General features: G+C 40.6%; 1 pseudogene; it reads right to left on the reverse strand.

The window, feature by feature from the left end:
- Positions 1–11,264, reverse strand: part of LOC111179748 (suppressor of SWI4 1 homolog pseudogene) — a 72,564-nt pseudogene extending 61,300 nt beyond the window's left edge.
- Between the last annotated feature and the right edge of the window lie 1,647 nt (positions 11,265–12,911).

The following is a 12,911-nucleotide window of genomic DNA, read 5'->3' on the forward strand; positions in this document are numbered from 1 at the left end:
TGCATCTATATTCATCAAAGATATTGGCTTGTGATTTTCTTTTTTGATGGTGTCTTTTCCTAGTTTTAGTATCGGGATGATGGTGGCCGGTGGCTTCACAGAATGTCTTCGGGAGTGTTCCCTCCTCTTCAATTTTTGGAAAAGTTTGAGAAGGACTGGTATAAGTTCTTCTTTGTATGTTTGGTAGAATTTGCCTGTGAAGCCATATGGTCCTGGACTTTTGTCGGTAGGTCATTTTTAAATTACAGATTCTGTTTCACCTCTAGTGATCGGTCTGTTCAAATTATCTATTTCTTCTTGATTCAACTTTGGTGGGCTGTATGTTTCTAGAAAATTATCCATTTCTTCTATGTTGCCAAATTTGTTGGCATATAATTGTGCATAGCATTCACTTAAGGCTTTTTGTATTTCTGCGGTATCAGTTTGTATGTCTCATTTTTCACTTCTTATTTTGTTTATTTGGGTTCTCTCTTCTTGGTGAGCCTGGCCAGAGGTTTGTCAATCTTGTTTACCCTGTCAAAGAACCAGCTCTTGATTTTATTGATATTTTTCGATTTTTAAAATCTCTATTTTACTTCATCTCTGATCTTTATTATTTCCTTCCTTCTGCTGAATTTAGGTTTTCTTCATCTTTGTATAATTTTTTTAACATCTTTATTGGGGTGTAATTGCTTTACAATGGTGTGTTAGTTTCTGCTTTATAACAAAGTGAATCAGTTATACATATACATATGTTCCCATATCTCTTCCCTCTTGCGTCTCCGTCTTTCCCACCCTCCCTATCCCACCCCTCCAGGCGGTCACAAAGTACCGAGCCGGTATCCCTGTGCCATGTGGCTGCTTCCCACTAGCTATCTACCTTACGTTTGTTAGTGTATATATGTCCATGCCTCTCTCTCGCCCTGTCACAGCTCACCCTTGCCCCTACCCATATCCTCAAGTCCATTCTCCAGTAGGACTGTGTCTTTATTCCTGTCTTACCACTAGGTTCTTCATGACATTTTTTTTCTTAAATTCCATATATATGTGTCAGCATATGGTATTTGTCTTTCTCTTTCTGACTTACTTGACTCTGTATGACAGACTCTAGGTCTATCCACCTCATTACAAATAGCTCAATTTCGTTTCTTTTTATGGATGAGTAATATTCCATTGTATATATGTGCCACATCTTCTTTATCCATTCATCCGATGATGCGCACTTACGTTGTTTCCATCTCCGGGCTATTGTAAATACAGCTGCAGTGAACATTTTGGTACATGACTCTTTTATAATTTTGGTTTTCTCAGGGTATATGCCCAGTAGTGGGATTGCTGGGTCATATGGTAGTTCTAATTGTAGTTTTTTAAGGAACCTCCATACTGTTCTCCATACTGGCTGTACCAATTAACATTCCCACCAGCAGTGCAAGAGTGTTTCCTTTTCTCCACACCCTCTCCAGCATTTATTGTTTCTAGATTTTTTAATGATGGCCATCCTGACTGGTGTGAGATGATATCTCATTGTAGTTTTGATTTGCATTTCTCTAATGATTAATGATGTTGAGCATTCTTGCATGTGATTGTTGGCAGTCTGTATATATTCTTTGGAGAAATGTCTATTTAGGTCTACTGCCCATTTTTGGATTGGGTTGTTTGTTTTTTTTTGTTATTGAGCTGCATGAGCTGCTTGTAAATTTTGGAAATTAATCCTTTGTCAGTTGCTTCATTTGCAAATATTTTCTCCCATTCTGAGGGTTGTCTTTTGGTCTTGTTTATGGTTTCCTTTGCTGTGCAAAAGCTTTGAAGTTTCAGTAGGTCCCATTTTTGTTTTTACTTCCATTTCTCTAGGAGGTGGGTCATAAAGGATCTTGCTGTGACTTATGTCATAGAGTGTTCTGCCTATGTTTTCCTCTAAGAGTTTGATAGTTTCTGGCCTTACATTTAGGTCTGTAATCCATTTTGAGCTTATTTTTGTGTATAGTGTTAGGGAGTGATCTAATCTCATACTTTTACATGTACCTGTCCAGTTTTCCCAGCACCACTTATTGAAGAGGCTGTCCTTTCTCCACTGTACATTCCTGCCACCTTTATCAAAGATAAGGTGTCCATATGTGTGTGGGTTTATCTCTGGGCTTTCTATCCTGTTCCATTGATCTATCTGTTTTTGTGCCAGTACCATACTGTCTTGCTTACTGTAGCTTTGTAGTATAGTCTGAAGTCAGGGAGCCTGATTCCTCCAGCTCCTTTTTTCGTTCTCAAGATTGCTTTGGCTATTCGGGGTCTTTTGTGTTTCCATACAAATTGTGAAATTTTTTGTTCTAGTTCCGTGAAAAATGCCAGTGGTAGTTTGATAGGGATTGCATTGAATCTATAGATTGCTTTGGGTAGTAGAGTCATTTTCACAATGTTGATTCTTCCAATCCAAGAACATGGTATATCTCGCCATCTATTTGTATCATCTTTAATTTCTTTCATCAGTGTCTTATAATTTTCTGCATACAGGTCTTTTGTCTCCTTAGGTAGGTTTATTCCTAAATATTTTATTCTTTTTGTTGCAATGGTAAATGGGAGTGTTTTCTTGATTTCACTTTCAGATTTTTCATCATTAGTGTATAGGAATGCCAGAGATTTCTGTGCATTAATTTTGTATCCTGCTACTTTACCAAATTCATTGATGAGCCCTAGTAGTTTTCTGGTAGCATCTTTAGGATTCTCTATGTATAGTATCATGTCATCTGCAAACAGTGACAGCTTTACTTCTTCTTTTCCGATTTGGATTCGTTTTATTTCCTTTTCTTCTCTGATTGCTGTGGCTAAAACTTCCAGAACTATGTTGAATAAGAGTGGTGAGAGTGGGCAAGCTTGTCTTGTTCCTGATCTTAGTGGAAATGCTTTCAGTTTTTCACCATTGAGGATGATGTTGGCTGTGGGTTTGTCATATATGGCCTTTATTATGTTGAGGAAAGTTCCCTCTATGCCTACTTTCTGCAGGGTTTTTATCATAAATGGGTGTTGAATTTTGTCAAAAGCTTTCTCTGCATCTGTTGATATGATCATATAGTTTTTCCCCTTCAATTTGTTCATATGGCTTATCACAATGATAGATTTGCGTATATTGAAGAATCCTTGCATTCCTGGAATAAACCCCACTTGATCGTGGTGTATGATCCTTTTAATGTGCTGTTGGATTCTGTTTGCTAGTATTTTGTTGAGGATTTTTGCATCTATGTTCATCAGTGATATTGGCCTGTAGTTTTCTTTCTTTGTGACATCCTTGTCTGGTTTTGGTATCAAGGTGATGGTGGCCTTGTAGAAGGAATTTGGAAGTGTTCCTCCCTCTGCTATATTTTGGAAGAGTTTGAGAAGGATAGGTGTTAGCTCTTCTGTAAATGTTTGATAGAATTCGCCTGTGAAGCCATCTGGTCTTGGGCTTTTGTTTGTTGGAAGATTTTTAATCACAGTTTCAATTTCAGTGCTTGTGATTGGTCTGTTCATATTTTCTATTTCTTCCTGATTCAGTCTTGGCAGATTGTGCATTTCTAAGAATTTGTCCATTTCTTCCAGATTGTCCATTTTATTGGCATAGAGTTGCTTGTAGTAATCTCTCATGATCTTTTTTATTTCTGCAGTGTCAGTTGTTACTTCTCCTTTTTCATTTGTAAATTTATTGAGTCTTCTCCCTTTTTTTCTTTATGAGTCTGGCTAATGGTTTATCTATTTTGTTTATCTTTTCAGACAACCAGCTTTTAGTTTTATTGATCTTTGCTATAGTTTCCTTCATTTCTTTTTCATTTATTTCTGATCTGATTTTTATGATTTCTTTCCTTCTGCTAACTTTGGGATTTTTTTGTTCTTCTTTCTCTAATTGCTTGAGGTGCAAGGTTAGGATGTTTATTCGAGATGTTTCCTGTTCTTAAGGTGGGCTTGTATTGCTATAAACTTCCCTCTTAGAACTGCTTTTGCTGCATCCCATAGGTTTTTGGTCTTTGTGTCTCCATTGTCATTTGTTTCTAGGTATTTTTTTATTTCCTCTTTGATTTCTTCAGTGATCACTTCATTATTAAGTAGTGTATTGTTTAGCCTCCATGTGTTTGTATTTTTTACAGATCTTTTCCTGTAATTGATATCTAGTCTCATGGCGTTGGGGTCAGAAAAGATACTTGATACAATTTCAGTTTTCTTAAATTTACCAAGGCTTGATTTGTGACCCAAGATATGATCTATCCTGGAGAATGTTCCATGAGCACTTGAGAAAAATGTGTATTCTGTTGTTTTTGGATGGAGTGTCCTATAAATATCAATTAAGTCCATCTTGTTTAATGTATCATTTAAAGCTTGTGCTTCCTTATTTATTTTCATTTTGGATGATCTGTCCATGGGTGAAAGTGGGGTGTTAAAGTCCCCTACTATGAATGTGTTACTGTCAATTTCCCCTTTTATGGCTGTTAGTATTTGCCTTATGTATTGAGGTGCTCCTATGTTGGATGCATAAATATTTACAATTGTTTTATCTTCTTCTTGGATGGATCCCTTGATCATTATGTAGTGTCCTTCTTTGTCTCTTGTAATAGTCTTTATTTTAAAGTCTATTTTGTCTGATATGAGAATTGCTACTCCAGCTTTCTTTTGGTTTCCATTTGCATGGAATATCTTTTTCCATACCCTTACTTTCAGTCTGTATGTGTCTCTAGGTCTGAAGTGGGTCTCTTGTAGACAGCATATATATGGGTCTTGTTTTTGTATCCATTTAGCCAACCTGTGTCTTTTGGTGGGAGCATTTAGTCCATTTACATTTAAGGTAATTATCGATATGTATGTTCCTATTCCCATTTTCTAAATTGTTTTGGGTTCGTTATTATGGGTTTTTTCCTTCTCTTGTGTTTCTTGCCTAGAGAAGATCCGTTGGCATTTGTTGTAAAGCTGGTTTGGTAGTGCTGAACTCTCTCAGCTTTTGCTTGTCTGTAAAGGTTTTAATTTCTCCATCAAATCTGAATGAGATCCTTGCTGGGTAGAGTAATCTTGGTTGCAGATTTTTCTCCTTCATCTCTTTCAGTATGTCCTGCCACTCCCTTCTGGCTTGCAGAGTTTCTGCTGAGAGATCAGCTGTTAACCTTATAGGGATTCCCTTGTGTGTTATTTGTTGTTTTTCCCTTGCTGCTTTTAATATGCTTTCTCTGTATTTAATTTTTGACAGTTTGATTAATATGTGTCTTGGCGTATTTCTCCTTGGATTTATCCTGTATGGGACTCTCTGTGCTTCCTGGACTTGATTAACTATTTCCTTTCCCATATTAGGGACGTTTTCAACTATAATCTCTTCAAATATTTTCTCAGTCCCTTTCTTTGTCTCTTCTTATTCTGGGACCCCTATAATTCGAATGTTGGTGCATTTAATGTTGTCCCTGAGGTCTCTGAGACTGTCCTCAGTTCTTTTCATTCTTTTTTCTTTATTCTGCTGTGCAGTAGTTATTTCCACTATTTTATCTTCCAGGTCACTTATCCGTTCTTCTGCCTCAGTTATTCTGCTATTGATCCCATCTAGAGTACTTTTAATTTCATTTATTGTGTTGTTCATCATTGCTTGTTTCATCTTTAGTTCTTCTAGGTCCTTGTTAGACGTTTCTTGTATTGTCTCCATTCTGTTTCCAAGATTTTGGATCATCTTTACTATCATTATTCTGAATTCTTTTTCAGGTAGACTGCCTATTTCCTCTTCATTTGTTAGGTCTGGTGGGTTTTTATCTTGCTCCTTCATCTGCTGTGTGTTTTTCTGTCTTCTCATTTTGCTTATCTTACTGTGTTTGGGGTCTCCTTTTTGCAGGCTGCAGGTTCGTAGTTCCAGTTGATTTTGATGTCTGTCTCCAGTGGCTAAGGTTGGTTCAGTGGGTTGTGTAGGCTTCCTGGTGGAGGGGACTAGTGCCTGTGTTCTGGTGGATGAGGCTGGATCTTGTCTCTCTAGTGGGCAGGTCCACGTCTGGTGGTGTGTTTTGGGGTGTCTGTGGACTTATTATGATTTTAGGTAACCTCTCTGCTAATGGGTGGGGTTGTGTTCCTGTTTTGCTAGTTGTTTGGCATAGGTTGTCCAGCACTGTAGCTTGCTGGTCATTGAGTGAAGCTGGGTGCTGGTGTTACAATGGAGATCTCTGGGAGATTTTCGCCGTTTGATATTATGTGGAGCTGGGAGGTCTCTTGTGGACCAGTGTCCTGAAGTTGGCTCTCCCACCTCAGAGGCAGAGCACTGACTCCTGGCTGGAGCCCCAAGAGCCCTTCGTCCACACAGCTCAGAATAAAAGGGAGAAAAAGTAGAGAGAATTAGTTAGAAGTAGGAAGGAAGGAAGGGAGAAAGAAAGAAAGGAGGGAGGGAGGGAGGAAGAAAGGAGGGAAGGAAAAAAGAAAGAAAAAAAGAAGATACAGTAAAAAAAATAAAGTATAATAAAGTTATTGAATTAAAAAATAATTATTTAGAAATTAAAAAGGACGAATAGAACCTTAGGACTAATGGTGGAAGCAAAGCTATACAGACAAAATCTTACACAGAAGCATACATATACACCCTCACAAAAAGAGGTAACGGGGAAAAAATCATAAATCTTGCTTTCAAAGTCCACCTCCTCAATTTGGGATGATTCGTTGTCTAAAGGAGGGAAGGAAAGAAAGAAAGAAGGTAAAGTATAACAAGGTTATTAAAATTAAAATTATTAAGAAAAAAATTTAAAAGAACAAAACAATGGACAGATAGAACCCTAGGACAAATGGTGGAAGCACAGCTATTCAGACAAGATCTCACACAGAAGCATACACATACACATTCACAAAAAGAGGAAAAAATCATAGATCTTGCTCTCGAAGTCCACCTCCTCAATTTGGGATCATTCCTTATCTATTGAGGTATTCCACAGATGCAGGGTACATCAAGTTGATTGTGGAGCTTTAATCTGCTGCTTCTGAGGCTGCTGGGAGAGATTTCCCTTTCTCTTCTTTGTTCTCACAGCTCACAGGGGCTCAGCTTTGGATTTGGCCCTGCCTGCGTGTAGGTTGCTGGAGGGCATCTGTTTTTTGCTCACACAGGACGGGGTTAAAGGAGCCACTGATTCGGGGGCTCTGGCACACTCAGGCCGGGGGGAGGGAGGGGCACGGCGTGCGGGGCAGGCCTGAGGCGCGCCGAGCGTTCTCCCACGGAAGTGGTCCCTGGATCCCAGAAACCTGGCAGTGGCCTGCTGCACAGGCTCCCCGGAAGAGGGGTGCGGATAGTGACCTGAGCTTGCACACAGGCCCCTTGGTGGCGGCAGCAGCAGCCTTAGCGTCTCCCGCCCGTCTCTGTGGTCCGCGCTTTTAGCCGCGGCTCGCGCCCATCCCTGGGGTTCGAGCTTTTAGCCGCGGCTCGCGCCCGTCCCTGGGGTTCACGCTTTTAGCCACGGCTCGCGCCCATCCCTGGGGTTCGAGCTTTTAGCCGCGGCTCATGCCCGTCTCTGGAGTTCCTTTAAGCAGTGCCCTTAAATCCCTCTCCTCACACACCAGGAAACAAAGAGGGAAGAAAAAGTCGCTTGCCTCTTTGGCAGCTCCAGACCTTTTCCCGGACTCCCTCTCGGCTAGCCGTGGTGCACTAACCCCTTCATGCTGTGTTCACGCAGCCAACCCCAGTCCTCTCCCTGCGCTCTGACCAAAGCACAGGCCTCAGCTCGCAGCTCTGCCTGCCCTGGCGGGTGAGCAGACAAGCCTCTCGGACTGGTGAGTGCTGGTCTGCACCAATCCTCTATGCGGGAATCTCCCCGCTTTGCCCCCCGCACCCCCGTTGCTGTGCGCTCCTCCGCGGCTCCGAAGCTCCGCCTCCCAGAGTCTCCGCCCGCGAAGGGGCTTCCTAGTGTGTGGAAACCTTTCCTCCTTCACAGCTCCCTCCCACTGGTGCAGGTGCCATCCCTATTCTTTTGTCTGTTTTTTCTTTTTTTTCTTTTGCCCTACCCAGGTACATGGGGAGTTTCTTGCCTTTTGGGAGGTCTGAGGTCTTCTGCCAGCATTCAGTAGGTGTTCTGTAGGAGTTGTTCCACGTGTAGATGTATTTCTGGTGTATCTGTGGGGGGGGGAAGGTGATCTCTGTGTCTTACTCTTCCACCATCTTCCCAGCACCCCCCTATAATTTAAGTGGTAGGTTAGGTTGTTTGAGATTTTTTTCTTTTTTTGAGGAAGGCCTGTATCATTATGAACTTCCCTCTAAGAGCTGCTTTTACTGCGTCCTATAGATCTTTGTATGGTTGTGTTTTCATTGTCATTTCTCTCAAGGTATATTTTAATTTCCTCTTTGATTTCTTTGTTGACCCTTTGTTTTTTAGAAGCATGTTGTTTAGTCTCCATGTAATCATTCTTTTCTCATTTCTTTTTCCATGGTTGATTTCTAGTTTCACACTGTGTGGTCAGAAAAGATGCTTGAGATAATTTCTGTACTGTTAAATTTGTTGAGGCTTGTTTTGTGCCCCCCCTCATATGTGATCAACCCTAGATAATGTTCCATGTGCGCTTGAAAACAATGTGTATTCTGGTTTTGTTTTTTTTCTTCCTTTTTGGATGTAATGTTCTGAAAATAGCAATTAAGTCTAACTGTTCTATTAGGATCTCTGTTGTCTTACTGATTTTCTGTCCAGAAGACCTGTCCATTGATGTGAGTGGGGTGTTAAATTCTCCTACTATTATTGTATTCCTGTCAATTTCTCCCATTTTGTCTGTTAGTATTGGTTTTATGTATTTGGGAGCTCCTATATTAGGTGCATATATGTTGATGAGTGTAAAATCCTCCTCTTATATTGATCCTTTTATTATTATATAGTGTCCTCGTTTATCTTTATGGCCTTTGTTTTAAAGTCTATTTTGTCTGACATGACTATTGCAGCCCTTGCTTTCAGAGTGGCAGACTGGATTAAAAAACAAGAGCCTACAATATGCTGCCTACGAGAGACCCACTTTAGGGCAAATGCTTATCATTTTCATTTGCATGAAATATCCTTTTCCATCCCCTTTCAATCTATGTGTGTCCTTTGCCCTAAAGTGGGTCTCTTGTAGGCAGCATATTGTAGGCTCTTGTTTTTTAATCCAGTCTGCCACTCCATGTCTTTTGATTGGAGCATTTAGTCCACTGACATTTAAGGTAATTTTTTTTTGATAGGTAAGAAGTAGATTATTTAGGGAGAAACACACTCCACAGAGTGTGGACCATCTCAGAAGGCAAGAGCGGCCCCAGGGTATGGGGTTGTTAGTTTTTATAGGGGTGGGTAATTTCATAGGCTAATAAGTGGGAAGAGTATTCCAGCTATGTTGGGGAAGGGGTGGGGATTTCCAGGAACTGGGCCACCACCCATTTTTTGACCTTTATGGTCAGACTTGGAATAGTCATGGCACCTGTGGGTGTGTCATTTAGCTTGCTGATGTATTACAATGAGCGTATACTGAGGCTCAAGGTCTAGTGGAAGTTGACGCTAGTGGAAGTCTGCCATCTTGGACCTATTTGGTTCTAAACAGTTTGTCTTGTCCTATGTCATTCTTTTAAAGGTTGTACCCTGCTCCCACTTCCCTCCTGTTTCATGATAGATAGTATTTATTGCCCTTTTAACCTTGTTTTCCCATTTTATATTTCTTCTTTGTGCCTTTTTGTTTTTCCTTTTGTGGTTTGATGATTTTCTCTTGTATTACAGTTATGTCCTCTTCTTCTTGGTTTTTGTGAATCTATTCTGTTTTTGATATGTAGTTATCCTGTTTTTCAAGTATGTTAACCCCATCCTATATCTCCTTGCCTTAGACTGGTAGTCATACAGGCTCATACACATTCTAGGAAATGAAAAAAAATCTACATTTTGTTATTCTCCTCCCCCACATTTTATGATTTTGATGTCCTCTTTTACATCTTCATGTTCATTCTTTTGCTGTTCGTTGTGGTTATCACTTTCACAGAAATTTGATTTGTACTGCCTTATTTAGGTGATTTGCTTGACCATTGTGATTTTCTCTTTCCTATATATTCTTTTCTATTTAGAGAAGACCCTTCACTATTGCCTTTAGGACAGGTTTTGTACTGCTGTATTTTAGTTTTTGCTTGTCTGAGAAATTGTCCCTGTCTCCTTATATTATTGTAAATGATAATCTTGCTGGGTAGAGCATCCTAGGCTGAAGATTTTTCCCTTTCAGGACTTGAATATATCTTGCCACTCCCTTCTGGCCTGCAATGTTTCTGTAGAGAAATCAGCTGATAGCCTATGGGGGTCCCCTTGTAATTAACTCTTTCTTTTTCTCTTGCTGCCTTTAGAATCCTCTCTTTAACTTTTGCTATTTTTATTATATTATTTCTTGGTGTAGGTCTGTTTGGGTTTACATTGTCTGGGACCCTCTGTGCTTCCTGTACCTTGATATGCTTCCTTTTTTAGGTTTGGGAAGTTTAAGCCATAATTTCTTCAAATGCATTTTTGATCCCCTTTTCTCTTTCTTCCCCTGCAGGAATCCCTATTATGTGTAGATTGGCATGCTTTTTATTACCCCATAGGTCTCTTATATTGCTTTCATTTTTTTTTTTCATTTGCCTTTCTGTCTGCTGTCCTGATTAAGTGATGTCCATCATTCTATCTTCCAGGTCACTTATTCGTTCTGCAATATTTATTCTGCTATTCATTGCCTTTAGTTCAGTTTTCGTCTTGGCAAATGAGTTTTCTAATTTTTCTTGGTTCCTCTTTGCAGTTTCTAGTTCCTTTTTACAGTACTCTGCCGTTCTGCTGACAGCCTTTCATAATTCATTCAATATTTTCATTATCTCCTTTTTGAAATTGGTGTCTGTTAGACTGCAAAGGTCTGTTTCATTGTTTGTTCTTCCGTTGGTCTTTTAACTGGGAATGGTTCCTCTGCTTTTTCATTTTACTTATATTTCTCTTATTCTGTGAGCTTAGGAGAAACAATTATCTACTGTGGTCTTGGAGGTCTATTTATATGTGGGAGCATCCCTGTGTAGCTTATTTGGGCTTAATAGTTTTGGTGTGAAGGATATTTTTAGTATGGATGCCTGTTGCCTCTTACCTCAGCATGTGCTGGCTGTTATCCCCTTGATAGAGGGTGTGCAGATGCAGTGGCTGGTCCTGGGGTTCTCGGCGGTGGTGGCAGCTTACATGCACCCCCAGAGCATGTGATGGGAGTGGTGGTGGCTTGAGACTGCTCCTGTGGCTTGGGGGCAGTGACAGCAGCTTGCAACCGCTCCTGGGTGGCTCACAGTGGCTCCTGAAGCCCAGTGGGCAGGGGCGGTGGCTCGGAACCATTCCTGGAGCTTGTGTCAGTGGTATTCTGCAGCCTGAGAGCTCGCTGAGGAAAAAGGCTGTAAAAGCGGGTCCTGCCCCTCCCCTCTCCTTGTGTACTGCTCACACAATGGAGCCTTGCCTCTAAGGTGGCCCAGGCTTCCTCTGTGTACACCCTCAAGCACAGCTGCACCAGATTCCAGCCCCTTCAGGCTGTTTCCATCAGCCCACACCAGTCTTCTCCCCGGGTCTGATCTCCAAAGCCTGAGCTTCTGCACCCAGCTCCTGCCTGTACCAGTAGACGTGTGTCTCAGGCTGGGGAGTGCAGAGCGGTGGCACTGACCTTCTCTGCAGGTCTTCCTCCATTCTAGCTGCTTCAAACCAGTTGCTGTATTCTCCACCGAGGCTCCCAAGTTCCCCCTCTGTCCCAGCTGTTTTCTCTGCTGGTGAGGGGACTTCCCAGGATGCAGGAACTTTTCCTCTTTCACAGCTTCCTCCCAGGGATGCGGGTCCTATCCTAATTCCTTTGTCCTGTTTCTTATCTTTTTTTTTTTTTTCTTTTTCCTTTTGTCCTACCCAGCTGCATGGAGATTTTCTTGCCCTTTCAGAGGTCTGAGGTCTTCTGCCAGCATTCAGTAGATATTCTATGAGAATTGTTCCACATGTAGATGTATTTTTGATGTATTTGTGGGAGGAGGTAAGCATCATGGCCTACTACTCTACCATCTTGATCACTCCCCCCAAAACTTTAAAATTTTGTGTTCATGTTTGTGTCCATCATGGGTCAGTTGTATGTGAGCTATGGCTCAGCTTGAACATCTAAGACCAACACTGAAGGAATACCTCTTTTTCTTGTCTGGTTCACGCCAGTCTCATGGAATAGTTAAAACAGAGATGGCTGAACCATGGGATGGCTCCTAAGGCTTCTGCTGAGAAGTGGAACACACAACTTCCACTCATATTTCTCTGTACAAAGCAAGTCATGTGGCCAAATGTAACATCAGTGGGGAAGGAAATATAATCCTCCTTTCAGGGAGGGGCTGGTAGGGAAGTACCTGGTAAGAAGAAAAAGTAAATATTTTAGAAAATGATCTGCAATACCTCCCTGTGGAATGCTGTATTTTTTTAAAACTCATGCTCTTCCATAGCATATATATATTTTTCCATAGCATATATATGTATATATAATCACAGTAACTATCACATGGTTATAGATATTTACCTATCAGTTTTTCTCAAGGCTGTGTACTATAGAATCCCTCTCATAGTTAATGCCTGGTAAAAGTTCCTATAATATTTTCAAATGGAATACTTTTGGGGAAACACTGCTGCTGGCCCAAAACTAGTTTGTAAAAAGATTTTTCTTTTGAAAATTCATTCGAATTTTTTTCTTTTGAAATTTCATTGAAAATTCAAATTTTTATTTCATTTCTGTGCTGTTAAAGCACAGCTCCACAAAACTGTGTTTTTGTATCTAGGCACTCATTTCACTCTCCAGGTAACATTACCGAGAGAGAGAGAGAACATTTCTCTTCTCTCAGTGTCTTTCTACTCCCACTTCTCATCTGTACTGTTGATGATAGTCCCAGAAAGGAATTTTGAACTGACTGGTACCATCATATTTACTAAATGAATACTTACTAAACTTCTGCTATGTATCAGGCATTGTTT

Source organism: Delphinapterus leucas, chromosome 7, assembly GCF_059928025.1.
Source record: "Delphinapterus leucas isolate spDelLeu-1000000601 "Yukka" chromosome 7, BTC_Dleu_Yukka2, whole genome shotgun sequence".
Classification (NCBI taxonomy): domain Eukaryota; kingdom Metazoa; phylum Chordata; class Mammalia; order Artiodactyla; family Monodontidae; genus Delphinapterus; species Delphinapterus leucas.